Source organism: Protopterus annectens, chromosome 12.part0, assembly GCF_019279795.1.
Source record: "Protopterus annectens isolate FY-2018-M chromosome 12.part0, PAN1.0, whole genome shotgun sequence".
NCBI classification, from domain to species: domain Eukaryota; kingdom Metazoa; phylum Chordata; order Ceratodontiformes; family Protopteridae; genus Protopterus; species Protopterus annectens.
Window position 1 is genome coordinate 801,731,374 of NC_056746.1, and position 18,510 is coordinate 801,749,883.

The following is an 18,510-nucleotide window of genomic DNA, read 5'->3' on the forward strand; positions in this document are numbered from 1 at the left end:
ACCCCACTGTTGGTATTTTTAACACAAGCAACTTTACAAATACATTTTCAACACAAGCATTTGTACAAATCAGTTTGATATACAAATGACATGTAATTCTTTACAAAACTTGAGCTAGCTATGCTAGCATATGTTACACATCCACTGTCTTACTTCTCCTGGCATAGCTGGGAATACCTTAAATCGTCACAAGGATGTTGACACAGCCTAAACTCTGACTTGAGTTCTTGCTTCACCGCCATTGTTCTGTAGTGTAACCACTGCAGTCAGCAGTCATCCACTGATCCATTTCCCAATCCCCATATCTTTATTCTACCTTCTCCCCCCTTACTTATATGCACCTGAGGTAGCTATTCTCATCAACCCCTTATAGTGTAATTCACTGTTCAGAATGAGATTTTTTTAAGCAGAACATGCATGGCTGAGCTTTTTACAAATTTCTTTTGTGGCTACTGAATGTGTATCTTGGAATGACAATCCCTGATGGACAACATTACACCCACTAAAAGAACATTCATAAACTGTATTTTTCTATTTCCATAATTTTCTATAGAATAAGTTATTAATGTCACAGGCAGAATGGTGACACTAGTATGTATAGTGGATATAAAAAGTTTACACACCCTTGTTAAAATGCCAGATTTTTGTGATATAAAAAAATGAGACCACAATAAATCATTTCAAAACTTTTCCTACCTTTAATGTGACCTATACCCTGTACAATTCAATTGAAAAACAAACAAATCTGTTAGAAGAAAACATATCCAAAATAAAAAAAATGTACAATACGCTGGTTGCATAATTGTGCACATGCTTAAACTAATACCTTATTGAAGCATCTTTTGATTTAATTACAGCATTCATTCTTCTTGGGTACACACCTGCCATCAATTAAAGAGACTCTGGTTAACACCAAATAAAGTTCAGCTGTCCTAGTAGGATTTTCTTGACATTTACTCAGTTGCCTGCTACAGCAAAAGCCATGGTTCGCCGACAGCTTACAAAGCATCAAAGGGATCTCATAGTTGAAAGGTATCAGTCAGGTCAGGAGAAGGGTACAAAAAATTTCCACAACATTGGATATACCAAGGAACACAGGGAAGACAGTCATCAAAAAGTGGAGAAAATATGGGACAACAGTGATGCTGCAAATAACTGGACGTCCCTCCAAAATTGATGAAAAGACAAGATGAAAACTAGTCAGGGAGGCTGCCAAGAGACCTACAGCAATAATGAAGGAGCTGCAGGAATTTCTGGCAAGTACTGGCTTGTGTTCTACATGTGACAACAATCTCCCATATTCTCTATATGTCTGGTTTATGAGGTAGGGTTGCAAGATGGAAGCTTTTCCTTTCACAGAAAAACATCCAGGCCCAGCTAAAATTTGCAAAACAATACATCGAGTCTCCCAAAGCATGTGGGAAAATGTGTTATGGTCTGATGAGACCAAGTGTGAACATTTGGGCCACAATTGCAAAAGGTACATTTGGTGCAAAAACAACACTTTGCATCACCAAAAGAACACCACTCCACAGTGAAGCATGGTCCTGGCAGCATCATGCTTTGTGGTTGTTTTTTTTAGCTGGAACTTGGGCTTTAATCAAGGTTGAGGGAATTATGAACAGTTCCAAATACCAGTCACTTTTGGCCCAAAATCTTCAGGCGTCTGCTAGAAAGCTGAAGATGAAGAGGAATTTCAACTTTCAACACGACAAAGACCCCAAGCATACAACCAAATCAACAAAAGAATGGCCTCACCACAAGAAAATTAAAGTTTTGGAATGGCCCAGACCTAAATCCAATAGAAAATCTGTGGGTTGACCTGAAGGGGCTGTGCAGAAGAGATGTCCTTGCAATCTGATAGATTTGGAGTGCTTTTGCAAGGAAGAGCGGGCAAATATTGCCAAGTCAAGATGTACCATGCTGATAAGACTCCTACTCAAGAAGACTGAATCCTGTAATTAAATCAAAAGGTGCTTCAACAAATTATTAGTTTAAGAGTGTGCAAACACAACAAAGTATTAGTTTAAGGATGTGCACACTTATGCAACCAGCGTATTGTAAGTTTTTTATATTTTTCCCCTAACAGATTTGTTTTTCAACTGAATTGTACAGGTTATAGGGCACATTAAAGGTGGGAAAAGTTTTGAAATTACTTATTGTGGTCTCATTTTTTTATAACACAAAAACCTGGCATTTTAACAGGGGTGTGTAAACTTTTTATATCCACTGTAAATTATTGTAAGGTTACTTATTATTAGTCATTTGCTTTTACTGTGTGGGTTAGTTCCACTAGACACAGGATATTTTTATAGGAGACCTGAGGTATTACGAAAATAATATAGATATTTTTTTATTAATAACCAAAAGCAGGGACCAATGGTGCAAAAACAACCAAGAAACGAAAGAAGGCACCACCAACCAGGAATGAACACGAACCAATAAAGGATCCAAAAACAGTTTATTCCACAAACGCTAGTACAGTTCCAACACGTTTTCGTCATCAACTTCCTCAGTGAATGAAAAGCAACCACTGAACAACCCTATATATACACAAACCTAATAACATCAATAAATCAATTCTTAAAACAGTTAATCAATTAGTTAATTAATCTAAAATGAACATTTTCACAAAGTAAAATTCGTACATTTAATAATTTAATTAAAACCACATCTAATAGTCACACCAATTTTAGAATTCATCCAAAACTTTTAATAAATAAAATAAAATAAAGTAAGAATAAAAACATTTGATTCAGACAATCTTTTAACTTGTAATATAATGTGTTTGTCTCCATCAAGTGGTGAAACTAAATATGGCATTTAAATTAATAAAAAATGTATGTACATAATCTGTATAAAAGCTTGTAAGAATGAGCTTAAATGATTATTTTGAATTGACTTTAAATGAATGTTTTCACTACATCCTATATATATTAAATTAATGAAACAGTGAAAGAAGTTAAAGTTTGGCAGATCTAATTTTAAGTACAGGTGCAAGGGATACCATTTCATTAAGACCCGGAGGTCTACTAGAATCCAACACAAGTTGCCAATAAAGCTCCCTATACTCAACAAGTGTTTCCCACATACCACCCCTTGGACTCATCTCAACCACTTCCAAAATAAAAAATTGAAAGCCAGATGTTTTACAAGTGGTGGTGTGCTTGTATAGTGCATTTTCTCATTTTTGTTCTTATTTCATATAGATGCTCGTAGATCCTCTGCTTTAATTTCCTTTCACTTTTCCCAATGTAAAATGATTCACATACCTTGCAAGTTGCTATGTAAACAATCCCTTTGGTGTTACAGTTAGCATAAGTATTCAACATTAATTTCTTTTCCTAGAATTTAAATAAATAAAGTCTCCTGTTGATAAAAATGTACAATAATTGCAACACCCACATTTATATAAACCCTTCTTCTCTTTTTTACCACTCAATATATTACCTTGATCTGAGCCCCTCTCTAATATATTTTTAATGGTGTTACCTTTTCTGTATATGTAAACCAGTTCTTTTTCAAAAATATACTTCAAGTCTGAAATTTTTGAAAAGTTGTTCCATTCTTTGTCAAAGATTTTCTTGATGCCTCTAGAATTACCGTGAGGTTGTAATCAAACTAGATGTGTAATCTTCTTTTGGTTTGGTTACTTCTTTTGTTCCATCCAAGATTTGAGTTTTACCTAAAATAGGGCAAATCTATCATTTCTGTTTTACACACTTCTTCTGAAATTTTATCAAAAAATTCCCCAGGATATCCTCTGTTTAAAAACAGTTCTCTGAGTGTTCTTACCTCACTTAAAAACACCTCATCTTCAGTCGTCATCCTGCTTAACCATTACTAACTGTCCCTTTACCACCCCTTTTTTCTGATGTGGTGGATGGGAACTAGTATAGTACAAATAAGAGTTGGAAAAGGTTTCTTTCCTGTAAACCTTAGATGCAAAATGACCATTGTTTTTGGTAATGTGAACATCAAGGTAAGTTAGTTCATGTTGATTAAAATTGAAAGTAAACTCAAGAAAATCTGTAGTGTTGTTCACATATTCTACTAATTATCAAAGTTTTCATGTTCGCCAATCCATAAAAAAACATAAATCGTCCAGAAATCGACCGTATAAAATCCAATAACCCTGGTAGGGTGAATTCAAAAGATATTTATTTTCCCAGTAAATCATAATAATGTTAGCATATGTGGGAGCACAATGTGCCCCCATGGCTACTCCTTTTCTTGTTTAAAATATTCACCCTGAAAGTATATATAATTGTTTTTCAAGACCGTTTCCATAAGGGTTAAAACAACTCTGAAGTCTTTGTGTGAGATTTTTTTGCTTTCAACCAACATTTCTTCAAACCATTCCATGCCTAGTTTGTGTGGTATACATGTAAATAAATCCACAACATCAAGCGTACCAAATGCAATGCTGTCGCAAAACAAAGAAGGTTCCAATTTTCTCAAAAAATCCCAGGAGTCTACCAATACATTCTTGTTTTCTTCTAGTACACATTTCACCTTTGAATCCACAAACTTGGCTAGTGGTGCTGTCACGGATCCTTCTGCTGAGACAATGGGTCTAAGTGGTGGGTCCTGTGAGTTTTGTGCACCTTGAGTTCCAAATATGCATGGCACCTTTGGTTTCTCCACATGTAAAACCTGTATGTTTCAAGGTCAATTGAACCTTCTAACAGTAGGTCATTTAATAACACTCTTATTCTTTTGTATGCAATGTTGATTTCATTGATAGATACTCTAGAATATTTGTCGGAGTCATTAAGAATGTCCATCATTTTCCCTCATATTGAATACTATCCATTAATACCACCCTCCACCTTTGTCGGGTTTCATAACCCTGACACTCCTGTTGTTGCTAATTTCCTTCAAAACATCCATTTCACTAGGAGTTAAATTGGGGTGTACATATTGATGGTTCAGGTTTGATCGTAGTTCTCTTTCCACTTTTAATTCAAAGTTTCTAAGTTGTGGGTGCAATGGTGGGTTGAAAGTGCTTTTACGTTTCAAACATTCATTTCCAATGGTTATGCTTTTTCCATTAAAGAACAATTCTAAATTTTTCTTCCTAATGAATAGTTTTATGTCAACAAGTAACTTAAAAATATTAGTTCTTTGATTTGGAATAAAACCAAAACCTTTTGTAAATAAGTCAAAAAAAGATTTGTTAATGGAAACACTAGAAAAATTAAAAATGTTAAAATCCTTAAATGTCCATTTGTTACCTTCGTGTGTAAAAACATTCATTAATTCCAAGCCTGTCCTCTCCTCCACTGGGGCCTTCAGGCCCTCCCCATGTAGTTTTTTGAACAGTAGTCTACAGGTTCTTTATCCATTAGTCTTTCTGACCTTCTTAGTGGGGGATATTCAACCACATCATTGTCACTATCCCCAATCTCAGCCTCTTCACACACATTTTCATCAAAAGATTCTTTACCCCATCTTCCATAACCCCTTCCCTGTGTTAATTTTGGTTTTGGGTAGTGGGTTTTATTCTTGTGTGGGTTAGTTCCACTAGACACAGGATATTTTTATAGGAGACCTGAGGTATTACGAAAATAATATACATATTTTTTTATTAGCCTGACTGGGAGAGTATGAACAATGATATTCATAAGAGTATGGTAAGGGACTGTAAGTAAAGAAAAACAGCCAACTTTGCAATATTTTTATGGTGGAATGCAAAAGTACAGTTGTGTACATTTACCATAAATGTAGATGTTCAAGTGTATTCACTGTTGCAGTCATCACATTTGGGTTATCCCTGCCAGGGTAGCCCTCGACCGGCCTGAAAACCAGAGATTTAGTATTTCTGCATCAGTTGCTGTCGCTTGAGGACTGATGTCAGATTGTCAGTGGTATAAAGGAAAAAGTACAGTTTTGTACCTACCATAAATGTAGATGTTCGAGGGCTATTACAGCTGCAGTAATTACATATGGGTTTTCAGCCGCAGGGTCCCTCGGTCGGCCGAATTCCAAAGTCTTGGTCCGGCGTCGGTTGTTGTCGCGTACTCTTCTGACGTCAGGAAGGCTAGAGTATAAAAGACACAGCCGACGCCATCTTCTTCAGTCTTTCTTGCCCCAGATGTCAGGTGCCCCCAAAAGGAAGGCAATACATAAATTAGTGTAATACACAAAAGTAAGCAAATAAAACATAGCAGGATAACCCAGTCAGCAGGTATGAATAGTTATTCAAACCCCAAGGTCTTACCAAGTGGGGAAGGAGGGTGGGAAACCTGTACTGCAGCTGTAATAGCCCTCGAACATCTACATTTATGGTAGGTACAAAACTGTACTATGTTCATCGTGCATTACAGCTGCAGTAATTACATATGGGTAGAATCCCAAAGCTATGCATAGGGTGGTAGGTACTATACGGAACTGGGTTGAGCTAGAATGCCCTGCAAAACTGCAGTAGCAAAGCCTGCTCTTGTTCTGGAGTATAAAGGCAGATGGTAGTGCTTTGAGAAGGTATGTACAGAACTCCAAGTGGCTGCCTCCAAGATATCTTTAGTAGGCACTCCTCTGAGGAAGGCTGTAGAGGTGGCTGTGGCCCTAGTGGAGTGTGATCTGATACCAGTAGGTACGAGCTTTCCATGATAGGAATAACAAAAGCGTATGCAGTGACCAATCCACTTGGAAATGGTCTGTTTAGTTACAGGTTTCCCTTGACCCCCCACAGCATAGGAAACTAGGAGTTGATCTGATTTTCTGAAGGATTTGGTTCTGTCCAAGTAGTAACGTAGCTGCCTATGGATGTCTAAAGAATGAAGCAGCCTTTCCCCTTTGTTTTGAGGTTTAGGGTAGAAGGTAGGAAGGTGTATGGCCTGGTTTAAGGCTACCCTAGATACCACTTTAGGCATAAAGGAAGGGTTGGTGCAGGAAACCCTGTCCTGATGGAATATGAGGAATGGCTGCACCGCCATGAGGGCCTGTAACTCAGATACCCTACGAGCTGAAGTGATGGCCAGGAGAAAAGCTGTTTTCAGGACAAATATTGTAATTCTGCTGAAGCAGCTGGTTCAAAGGAGGCAATGTCAATTTTTCAATACATACTTAAGGTCCCATGCTGACACTGGTTCTTTCCTTGGAGGTCTTATGTTCTTAGCCCCTCTGAGGAACTGTCAGGAGTGGATGTGAGAATAAAGGAGGATCCATATTGAATTCTGCAGAGATTGCTGAGGCATGTATCTTGATTGAGGAAAATGAAAGTCCCTTGCTCAAAAGTTCAGCTAGGTACTGTAAAATCTGAGGCAGGTTTAATTTTCTAGGATCCTGCCCTCGTTCTTCATTCCAACAGCAAAACCGCTTCCATTTTGCGGAGTAAGCTTTTCTTGTAGATGGTCTTCTGGCCTCCAAAATGACATCCTGCACTTCTTTGGAGAGTAGTGTCTGATGTGATGTTAAGGAATTTTCCATGCAGCTAGGCTGAGAGTTTTCAGCTGACTGTGTAGGGTTTTGAAATTGTTCTGCGTCAGCAGTAGAGGTGTTAGAGGCAGGGGCCACGGAGGAGTGTGTGTTAGGCTCCTCAAGAGTGGATACCAATGTTGTCTCAGCCAGTCTGGAGCAATCAGTATCATCCTCGGCTTGTCTGTTCTTACTTTCAGGAGCACCTTGGGCAGTAGAGGTAGTGGTGGGAATGCATAAACTGACCAAGTTGTCCATGTGAATGAAAGGGCGTCCACTTTCCAGGCCTTTGGGTGGAAGGTCCTTGAGCAAAACCTTTTTAATTGGTGATTTTTGTGGGAGGCAAAAAGGTCTATGTCTGGCCTTCCCCACGCTTGAACAATCTCTGTGAATGCGTGTGGATGTAGCTTCCATTCGTGAGGGTCTGTCATATGCCTGCTCAGAGTGTCTGCCAGTGTGTTTTCCATTCCTGGCAGGTACTGAGCCTGAAGTTCCATTTGTCTTTCCAGAGCTAGGTTCCAAAGAGTCATGGTTAGTCTGCACAAGGGGTATGAATGAGTTCCTCCTTGTTTGCTTATGTACCACATTACTGTGGTGTTGTCTGTTCTTATGAGCAGTTGTCCTGGAAGTAGGAATTCTCTGAACGCTGAGATTGCATTTATTACTGCCAGCATTTCTTTTTGATTGATGTGAAGGTGCTTTTCTGTTTGGGGCCATCTGCCCTGAATGCACCTGTCCTTCATGTACGCTCCCCAGGCGTAATCTGAGGCGTCTGTGGTTATGACTTGTGTAGCTTGAGGCTTGCAGAATGGGAGGCCTTTGTTTACTTGGCATGCTTGGGCCCACCATATGAATTCCTTTTGAAGACAGGGAATTATTGGAATCTCCACTTCCAAGCTGTGACTGTGTTGAGACCATAGATTTTTTAGGTACCATTGAAGTTTCCTCATGTGCAGCTTTGCGCATGGGATTAGAAGAATGCAAGATGCCATGAATCCCAGAGCCTGCAGGATTTTCCTTGCAGTAAGCCTGGTACTTTTGCAAGCATTTTGAAGTAATGAGATAGTTGCCCTTGTTTTTCTGTTGTAAGGTAAGCCATCTGGGTGTTTGTGTCCAAGTTGGCACCCAGGAAGGTTATTTTCTGAGAGGGTGTTAGCTTTGATTTCTCCTTGTTGATGGTGTATCCCAGAGAAAGCAGTAAGCGTGTCACATATGCCAGATGTTTCAGAAGTACGTGTTTGCTGTCCGCTTGGATCAGGCAGTCGTCCAGATAAGGGTAAATTTGTATCCCTTGAAGTCTGCAGTATGCAATCACTGATGCCAGGCACTTGGTGAATACTCTGGGCGCAGTAGATAAGCCAAAGGGCAATGCAGAGAATTGATAGTGGTTTGAACCTGCAAGAAATCTGAGGTATCTTCTGCAACTTTGTCTGATTGGGACATGCAGGTATGCCTCCTTGAGGTCCAATGTTACCAGCCAAAACCCTTGCCCAGCATGGGAAGGAGTTGCTGTAATGTGAGCATCTTGAATTTTGATGCGAGAAGAAATGTGTTTAGAATGGATAAGTCCAGAATGGGTCTCCAGTCTTCCTTTTCTTGGCACCAGAAAAGCCTTGAATAAAAACCTTGTGCTTGTTGGTGCGTGGGTACCTTTGTATAGCCCTCATGTTTAGGAGCTTTGCGATTTGTAGTTGTGCCTCTACCCTTTGATTTTGTGGTAGGTTTGGCATGCCTCTCATTTTGGAAGAGTGTGAAAATGAAATTTGTAGCCTCTGTTTATTATGTCCAGAATCCATTTGTCTGTTGTGACAATATGCCAATTGTTTGCAAATAGTGCCAGTTTTCCTCCCAAAGGTGCTGCCAGTTGAATTTTGCTTGGCATGGAAATGAGGGAGTCATTGAGTTTGTTTTCTGTACTGCTGTGCACTGTCGTCACCACCTCTTGGTGTTGGTGATTGCCATTGTCTGCCTCTGTAGGACCCTTGGGGTTGTCCTCTGCCCCTTCCGCGTCTGTATCTGCCTCTTTGGGTCTTGTCAGTGGTTGGAAAGGACCAGTTTTTTGACGGCCAATTCCTGCTGAACCTTGGTGGCTGAACCTGTAAGAAAGCTTTGACAGTTTGCATAGATTTTGCTTTTTCTTCCATTTTACGTAATATGTCCTCAGCATTAGCACCAAAAAGAACATCCTTATGTAAAGGTGCATCCAGAATTTTTGCTTTCACCTGGTCTGGAAGATTTTGTTCCCTTAGCCATGCATGTCTGCGAATGACTGCTCCGGTGGCGGCCGATCTGCTGGAGGCCTCTAGGGCATCATAACCACATTGTAAGGTGTGCTTGCCCACTTGTTCAGCACTATGCATCATATCCTGCAACTCTTTTAAATCTGGTTGTTCAGGCTGTGACATTTTGTTTTTTAATTGTGATAACAGAAATTGTTGATATTTAATCATATGAAACTGGCAGTTTAAGGCCCTCATGGCAAGGGTGGCCGAGGTGTAAACCTTCTTACCCCACCTTTCTAGAGATCTAGATTCCCTTTCCGCAGGTAGTGGATTCTTGGCCGTGGAAGCCTTAATTCCTTTAGGGCCTTGAGAAATAGTTTCAGGGTCTGCATTATGGCCTTTGTAGAGAAACTGATGAGAATTAGGTACTCTGTAATACCTATCCGGCTTAACTGGTGCAGGAGGCAGAGAATCAGGATTAAGACAGGCCTCCGAGTAGACATCATCCAATACCTCCAAAACAGGGGGAATAGCCAAAGGTCTATGCTGAGGTAACCAGAGAAATTCCCTAAGCCTTTTCTTGGAGTCTGAAAAGTCTTGGCCTTCCCAGTGGAAGTGCTCTCTCAAGGAGTGTAAAGTTTCCCCAAAGGAAAAATCCTCAGGGGGGGATACAGAAGGAATAGACTGCTCTGCATCCGAATCCTCGAAAGGTGAATAAGAGTGTTCTTCAGCATCAGAATGTTCTGATAAAATGGATTCTTGGTCAGAAGGAGGAGAATCCTCCTCTACTCTGGGTCTCTTGTCCGGAGGGGCCTGGGAGCCTCTGATAAGAGTGATAAGGTCTTCAGCCATTTTAAGCATGTGCTTCTTAGGCGTAGGCCCAGGTCTTGGGCCTTGTGTAGCAGGCCTAGAAAGTTGCTTGGCTGATTTGGCTTTAGTGAAGGCCTTGATAGAGAAAGATGATGAAGGCCTAAATACACCATGGGTGGATGTAGATCTATCCACATTGGTAGGTTCGGCATGAGCAGGGGCTTCGGTTGTAGTTTGGGAAAGGACCGAAGAACCAGCGGTCTCAGGTACAGAAGACCCCGCCGAGGGAGTGTCGTCGGTAGTCAGGGACTGCAAAGGCGTCTCACTGAGAACCGGCCCACGTTGAGCTTGTTTCGGCGTGGTGTCGGTGGAGACCGCAGTTCTCGACTGACGGTCCTTTTCTTTGCGTTTTCTGGACATAGCGGTAGTCGGAGTATCCGACGACATTTTATAATTAAACGCTTTACCAAAATAGTGCTGGGCGAACTCCGCCCGACACTTGATAGTGCGTTTATTGAAGGTAGCACAAAAGCGGCAGCCGAGACGTCGTGGTCTGGGCCCAAACAAGGTATGCAAAGGGAATGGAAATCCTTATGCGGTATTTGCTTCCCACAAGAAATACAATTATTAACTTTTTCTGACATCGGTCTGAGGCAAGAAAAGATTCCCCAACGGGGTACTTAGCTTTAATGAAGACTTCGGTTCTAAATTTTTCGTAATTCAGGAGCTGGCCGACCGGCACTTGCGAACTGCTTCTGCTTCGGGCACCGCGCGGCAAAAAAGACTGAAGAAGATGGCGTCGGCTGTGTCTTTTATACTCTAGCCTTCCTGACGTCAGAAGAGTACGCGACAACAACCGACGCCGGACCAAGACTTTGGAATTTGGCCGACCGAGGGACCGCCTGCCGGCTGAAAACCCATATGTAATTACTGCAGCTGTAATGCACGATGAACATCATCCGACACCATTACAACAGCTTTTCTTGCCCTAACCTGTCAGGAGTCCCCCAAAGTAGGAGGCCAAGCTCTGGTGGTAGAACCCCAGCAGTGGAAAATAAATACCAATATGTCCCTTGTAAGGAAAGAAGAACAAGGAAAAAAAGGAAGAGAAAGGGGAATGGAGGGAGGGAAACCAGGGCTGCAACAGTGAATATACTCAAACATCTACATTTATGGTAAGTGTACACAACTGTACTATGTTCTTCTTGTTTCACTGTTGCAGTCATCACATTTGGGTAGATTCCCAAAGCCGAGGAAATGGCTAGAGGCAGTACAGGAAGCTAGGGGCTGGCTAGCATGCCCTGCAAGACTGCAGAGGCAAACCGTGCCCTGGATTTGGAGAAGAGAGGCAGGTGATAATGCTTGGTAAAAGTATGAACAGACGTCCAGGTGGCAGCCTTCAGGATGTCCCTGGTGGGGACTCCTCTGAGGAAAGCTGCAGAGGTGGAAGCTGCTCTGGTGGTGTGTGTCCTGACCCCCTTGGGGGGAGGCTTGCCAAGCTGTTTGTAGCAGAAATGGATGCAGTGTGCTACCCATTTGGAAATGGTTTGCTTGGAGATGGCTTTGCCTTCTGCTCCTGAAGCAAAGCTAACCAGCAACTGATCAGACTTTCTGAAGGGTTTAGTCCTGTCCAGATAGTATCTGAGCTGTCTGTGCACATCTAGAGAGTGCAGAATCATTTCCCCCTTGTTTTGGGGGTTAGGAAAGAAGGTGGGTAAATGGATGGATTGGTTCAGAGCCACACTGGATACCACCTTGGGCATGAAGGATGGATTAGTTCTGAGAGATACCCTGTCTGCATGGAAGATGATGAAGGGTTCCACAGCCATGAGTGCTTGCAGCTCAGAGACTCTTCTGGCTGAAGTGATGGCAAGGAGGAATGCTATCTTCCAGGAGAGAAATTTTAGCTCTGCAGAAGAAGCTGGTTCGAAAGGGGGCAGGATGTGCTTTTCCAAGACAAAGTTAAGGTCCCAAGCTGGTGTTGGTGCCCTTCTGGGGGGCCTCAAGTTGCTAGCCCCTCTGAGGAACTGCTTAATCAGAGGGTGTGAAAAAAGAGGCTGCTCAGTAGGAAAATGAACAGAAATAAAAGAGGCATGAATTTTTAGAGGAGAAAGAGAGATCACTGTGTAGTAGGTCAGCTAAGTAATCCAGGAAGAGAGGTATGGAGGGCTGTGACGTATTGGCCCCCTTAGCCTGGATCCAGGTGCAGAACCTTTTCCCTTTATCTGCATAAGACTTTCTGGTGCTAGGGCATCTGGTCTCTTGGATAACATCAAGAGCCTGTTTACTGAGGATGGCAGATTGGTCAGGGGTTGGGGTATAAGCCCAGCTGCCAAATTGAGTGTCTGCAATTGGGGGTGCATGAATTCCCCTTCCCTCTGGGTTAGAAGGTTTGGAATCTGAGGAAGATTCCAATTCCATGGAGGCAGTGGGAACAGGCCGCGCAGCAAGGGGTACCAGTGCTGTCTGGGCCAGTCTGGAGCTATGAGAATGGTCCTTGGTTTTTCCTCCCTTATTTTGAGCAGTACCCTGGAAATGAGAGGTAGGGGAGGAAAGGCATAGACCGAGTGGTTTACCCAGGGGAAGGACAGGGCATCCACTTTCCAAGCTATGCAGTGAAGCTCCCTGGTGCAGAATTTGCTGAGTTTATCATTGGTGTGGGAGGCAAAGAGGTCAACCTCTGGGGTTCCCCATTTGTGAGTTATTAGGAAGAAGGTGTTTCTGTTGAGCGACCACTCGTGGGGGTCCAATAGCTTTCTGCTTAATTGGTATGCCAGGGAGTTGGGAGAGTCTGGCAGGTACTGTGCTAACAGGTGTATTTGCATGGAAGAGGCTCTAAACCAAAGGGTCATGGCCAGCTTGCACAGCGGGCAGGAGTGAGTCCCTCCCTGCTTGTTGATGTACCACATCACAGTGGTGTTGTCTCTGTTTTGATCAAGAGAACCCCTGGAGAGAGAAGGGGTTTGAAAGCTATCAAGGCCTGCTGCACAGCCATCATCTCTTTTTGACTGATGTGCAGGGGGAGTTGCTGGGTGTTCCATTGGCCCTGTATGCACCTGCAGTCCAGCTGTGCACCCCAAACATAGTCTGATGCGTCTGTGGTGTGAGTCTGGGTGGTGGGGTGTGGGGAGAAGAGCAGTCCCTTGTTGTGGGAGCAGGCTGTTGCCCACCAAAGAAATTCCTTCCTCAGGCAAGGAATAATAGGCAGAAGAGTTTCCAGATCTTGAGAGTGCTGACACCAAAGGCTCTTTAGGTACCACTGAAGTTTCCTCATATGCAGTCTGGCATATGGAATGAGGAGTATGCAAGATGCCATGAACCCCAGGGCTTGCAGGATTTTCCTTGCAGAAAGCTGGAGCCTGGTGGCCAGTTGAGAGAAGTAAGCTGATAGGAAAATTTGTTTCTCTGGTGTAAGGCATGCCATCTGGGATGCTGTGTCCAGACTTGCTCCCAGGAAGATTATCCTTTTGGTGAGTACCTGTTTGGATTTCTTCTCGTTGATTGTGTACCCTAAGGAGGGTAGTAGGTCCTTTACAAAGACCAGGCCTTTGAGCAACTTTTCCTGGCTGTCTGCCTGAATAAGGCAGTCAACTAAGTAGGGGAATATTTGAATATTTCTTTGTCTGCAAAAGGCAATGGCCGGAGCCAAGCATTTTGTGAAAACTCTGGGAGCAGTAGATAAGCCAAAGGGAAGCATAGAGAACTGAAAGTATTGAAATCCTGCCCTGAAGTGGAGATATTTTTTGCAGGACTCCCTAATAGGAATGTGGAGGTAGGCCTCTTTTAGGTCCAGGGTGGCTGGCCAAGCATCCTTAGAGAGCATGGGTAGCACCTGCTGGAGGGTGAGCATTTTGAATTTTGGGATCACCAGGAAGGTATTTAGAATGGATAGATCGAGGATGGGGCACTAGGTGTCCTCTTTTCTGGGCACCAGAAAAAGTCTGGAGTAGAAGCCTTGGCCTATCTGCTCTGCAGGAATGTGCTCTACTGCTCTCAAAGAGAGGAGGGAATCGATTTGTTTTTGAGCCTCTGCCCACTGATTTGGTGGTAGATCTGGGATCCCTTTTAGGGTTGGAAGGGTGTGGAAGGAGAAGTTGTACCCCTGAGACACAATGTTCAGAACCCATTGGTCCTTGTTAATGGTGGCCAAGGTGCTTGAGTGAAAGGAGAGTTTTCCTCCTAGGGGTATGTGAAGGTGGGCAGAGGCGAGGTCGGGAGGGAGTGAGTCATTGTGAGTTCTTGAAAGATACAAGCTGGTGAACCAAACAGAGCAAATAAAAAGTCAGCTGCATAAATGTTGAATTTCTTCCAAAGATGGTAAAAAGCAGTCCAAATAATTCCACCACAAAGCTTTTATTCACAAAACACCAAGCGCTTTCGCCTGGACAATTCCAGGCTTTTTCAAGGTTAAATTTCAAATGAGGCCACACTGCTTTTATACACTAGTTAATCGGCCAATTGAACAATTAAGTTCATCATTAAAATGATTCAATCTACTTTTTAAAGTGCAAATGTGCAGTGTTGTTACTGAAATTCCTCTTATTTTAAAACAAGTGTGTTGCAGGTAAATACTAAACAAGACAAAATACCTAACAAACATACAGTTCAAGTATTGTTAGAACCTGAATCTTTTTATAAAACCATTCAAGTTAGCAATTTCTACTAAACACTCTTAGGTCACAAGTTTGTCTAAACTTAAAAACTACTCATTTAAAAACATCAATAAAAATAAAAATAAAATAACTTATAACTATAAAAAATTCTTAAGATATAAAATATCATATTATTTTAGAAGGAACAGAAAAAATACCCATTGTAATTGCTGTTGGAATTAATTTGTTGTCCACTATACTACAAAACAATTCGTGTTAATTCATTGTGTTATTCCTAGTATTCATAATTAATTTTTATTTAAATTAATTATATATTGTTTGTCTTTTTTTAAAAACTACTAAGTTCAAATAGCCCAACTATTCCTAAAAATTGTAAATTTATACACTTGTATATGTGAGTTGAAGGAGTTTAAAGCTTGTTCCTTCTCATTTTCAGTATGCTATTAATGCTAATGCTTTCATTCATGCCAGGACTCCTTGAAGCATCTAATTTAATTTGCCAGGTTAACTCTCTAGTTTCCAAATAGGTTTCCCAGTCACCTCCCCTGGGGTCATTGGTGACTCTTTCTAAGATGAAAAATTTTATACACATCTTGTCACAGATTAGAGAGTGTTTATAGAAAGCATTAGTATTTTTCTTTCTTTCAATTTCATATGTGTGTTATATACGTTTTTTAAGGGTTCTAGTGGTTTTACCCACATAGAAACCATTACAAAAAGTGCAAATGCCAAGGTAAACTATACCTGTAGTATTACAATTGTAGTGGCCCAACGCTCTTAAAGTGCAATTCCTAGCAGGAATGAATATTTTATCAGCATTTAACAGGAACTTACATTGTCTACATGCCCCACATTTGAAAGTTCCATTCTTCCTGTGTGGGGATGTGGTGTTAAAGATGTTCCTTATGCTGGTATTCTGTTCTAACATTCCTTTAATATTTATGTCCCGCTTTCTAATGAAAGTTAGTGACCTTGGTAAATAGTTCTTAATGTCTTCTTGTGATATGAGCATGGACCAAAAAGTTTGTAGTGTATTTTCAATAAAAGCAGTATCTTTAGTATATGTGTATCTAAAACTGTTTTGTGTGTCTTTATTTTCTTTGCTCCTGTTGTTGATAGCCAGAAGACCTTTACTTAACAAAGGTGGGAACTCAGAGTCTCTTTTTCTTACTATCTCTTCAGTTATCATATTAATTAACTGAAGTGGGTACCCCCTTTCTACTAGCATGTTGGCTAGATTTGCAGCCTCCTTCAAAAAGGCTTCTAAGGTACTACAGATTCTCGATGCTCTAATCAACTGGCTCCTTATAATTCCCTTCTTAGTATAAAAGGGATGTGAACTTTCAAAGTGCAGGAATGTGTTAGAATATAGGGGCTTCCTAAAAATAGTTGATTCAAAATGTTCCCCTTTGTTGTCCTTGGTAAGAAGGATGTCCAAATAATGCAATGAATTAGTGTCAAGTTAAGTAAGTAAAGAACAAGAAGTTAGTTGTTGTGTTGATGTATTCAAAGAACTCCAAAAAACATTCTTTTGAACCCTGCCACAATAAACAAATGTCGTCAAGGTATCGTTTGTAAAAGAATGTTATGCTTCCACCTTGAAGAATGTATGTAATCTTGTTCCCATTTGTGCAGGACAATGTTCGCATAAGATGAAGCACAAGGAGCCGTGGCTACCCCTTTTTTCTGCCTAAAATACTTTCCATTAAAGAAAATGTAATTGTTGTTGAGAATAATTTCCATAAATTCTATCAATAAATTAATCTGGTTGTTACTTAATTCACTTAAGTTTATCAAAATATCAGAAAACCAGTCAATTCCAGTATCGTGAGGTATACTTGGGAATAATTCTATTACGTCTATGGTAATCATCAAGACGTCTTTATGACAGATGTTAGATGGAATACTGGCCAAAAATTCCCAAGAATCTTTACACACGTAAGGAAGTGTGGAAATAACTGGTTTAATTTTGTGTTCTACATATTTACCTAAAGGTTCAGTGATGCTGTTTGCTCCAGCTACAATTGGCCTAAACTTCAAAGGAAATATTCCTTTGTGAACCTTTGGTATCCCAAATAATATTGGGGTTTTTGGATGTGGAACATGTAAATAGTTAAATAGTTCTTCATTTATCACCCCTTGAAGTAAGTGGTCATTTAAAGTGTGTTTGATGTTAGCTTGGGCAACATTAAGTTCATTAATAGATGATTGTTCATAAGTGTTAGAATCCTGCAGAATGTCAAACATTGCTGTGTCATAGTCGGAGGTCTTCATTAAGACCATCCCACCCCCTTTGTCCGGTTTCATAACCCTGATTTTTTGCTCCCTTATCACTTCCATAGCTTCTACTAAATAGGTGTTAAAATTAAGTGGAGAATCCTGTCTATTTGATAAGTTACCTCTCAGGGTATTTTCAATAAGTTCTTCAAATATTTTTAAACTCGGGTGCAAAGGTGGGTTGAAAAGACTAGACCTAGTGATGTTACTACTGACAGTATGTTGCCCTTAAAAGGAGAGAAAGATTGAGATTCCTAATGAACATTTTCAGTTCTATTATTAATTTAGGAACATCATGAGTCTTGATGGAACATAGTTTAACCCTTTGGTAAATAATTCAAAATGAACCGGGGTGATTTCCAAGTTGGTATAATTATAAATGTTAAAGTTGTCAGATGAAACAACAGTAAAGTTAGCATCCGAATTAGAACTCAAACAGGTTTCAGTGCTACTGTTTAATAGTGTGTTCTCCCCCATGCTTGTTGATATGGGGCATTCAAATTCCTCCCCCCTGGTCTGCCCTGGGGAAAGTAAAAACCCTGTGGAGAGTTACTATTTTCTTTTTGTGCTAGTCTTTCACTCCTTCTTAACGATTCAGGGTTCTGTACATTTCTAGCGTTCTGACCTGCATTTCTTTTTTCATTTTCAACTTCATTAATCCTGGTAACTTGGTTAGATTTCAACCCTAAGGGATAAGCTCTCCCTTCTCTGTATTCTAAAGGCCTCTTTCTAACTCTCTTATTTTTCTGTCATTAACTTTGTGCCAGTGATGGTCTACTTCTAAGAACAGTTCATCACATTCCTTCTTGTGTCTAAAAAATTCTTATGCTTGACAATATTGTCATTTAAAACAGTCAATTCATCTAAAATACATTGCATTTATTCTGGTAGTCCTTCACCATCAAATCCAACATTTCCAGGCCGGTTTGATTAAAAAGTTCAAGTAGCTGTGTGTGTAAAACTGAACCAGCAATAGCACTGTTGGGAAATTTATAACTTCTAAGGCCTTTCGGCACTCTTTTTGCATTAATGCATTCTTTTAGATAACTAATTTCAAGCTGACAGTTCTTATATGAATACAGCTTGTTACTAAAAGAGTCAAAATCAACATCCAACTGCTGTGTACTCTGGTGAAAAGTACCTTTTTGAACTCGGTTGGAGTTCTGTCC

The 18,510-nt window shown here is 40.8% G+C and overlaps 1 protein-coding gene across 1 annotated transcript in view; it reads right to left on the reverse strand.

The window, feature by feature from the left end:
- The window catches only part of PRIMPOL (primase and DNA directed polymerase), a 1,324,073-nt gene that overhangs the window by 671,545 nt on the left and 634,018 nt on the right, over nt 1-18,510 (reverse strand). The gene's annotated exons all lie outside the window — the stretch shown is intronic.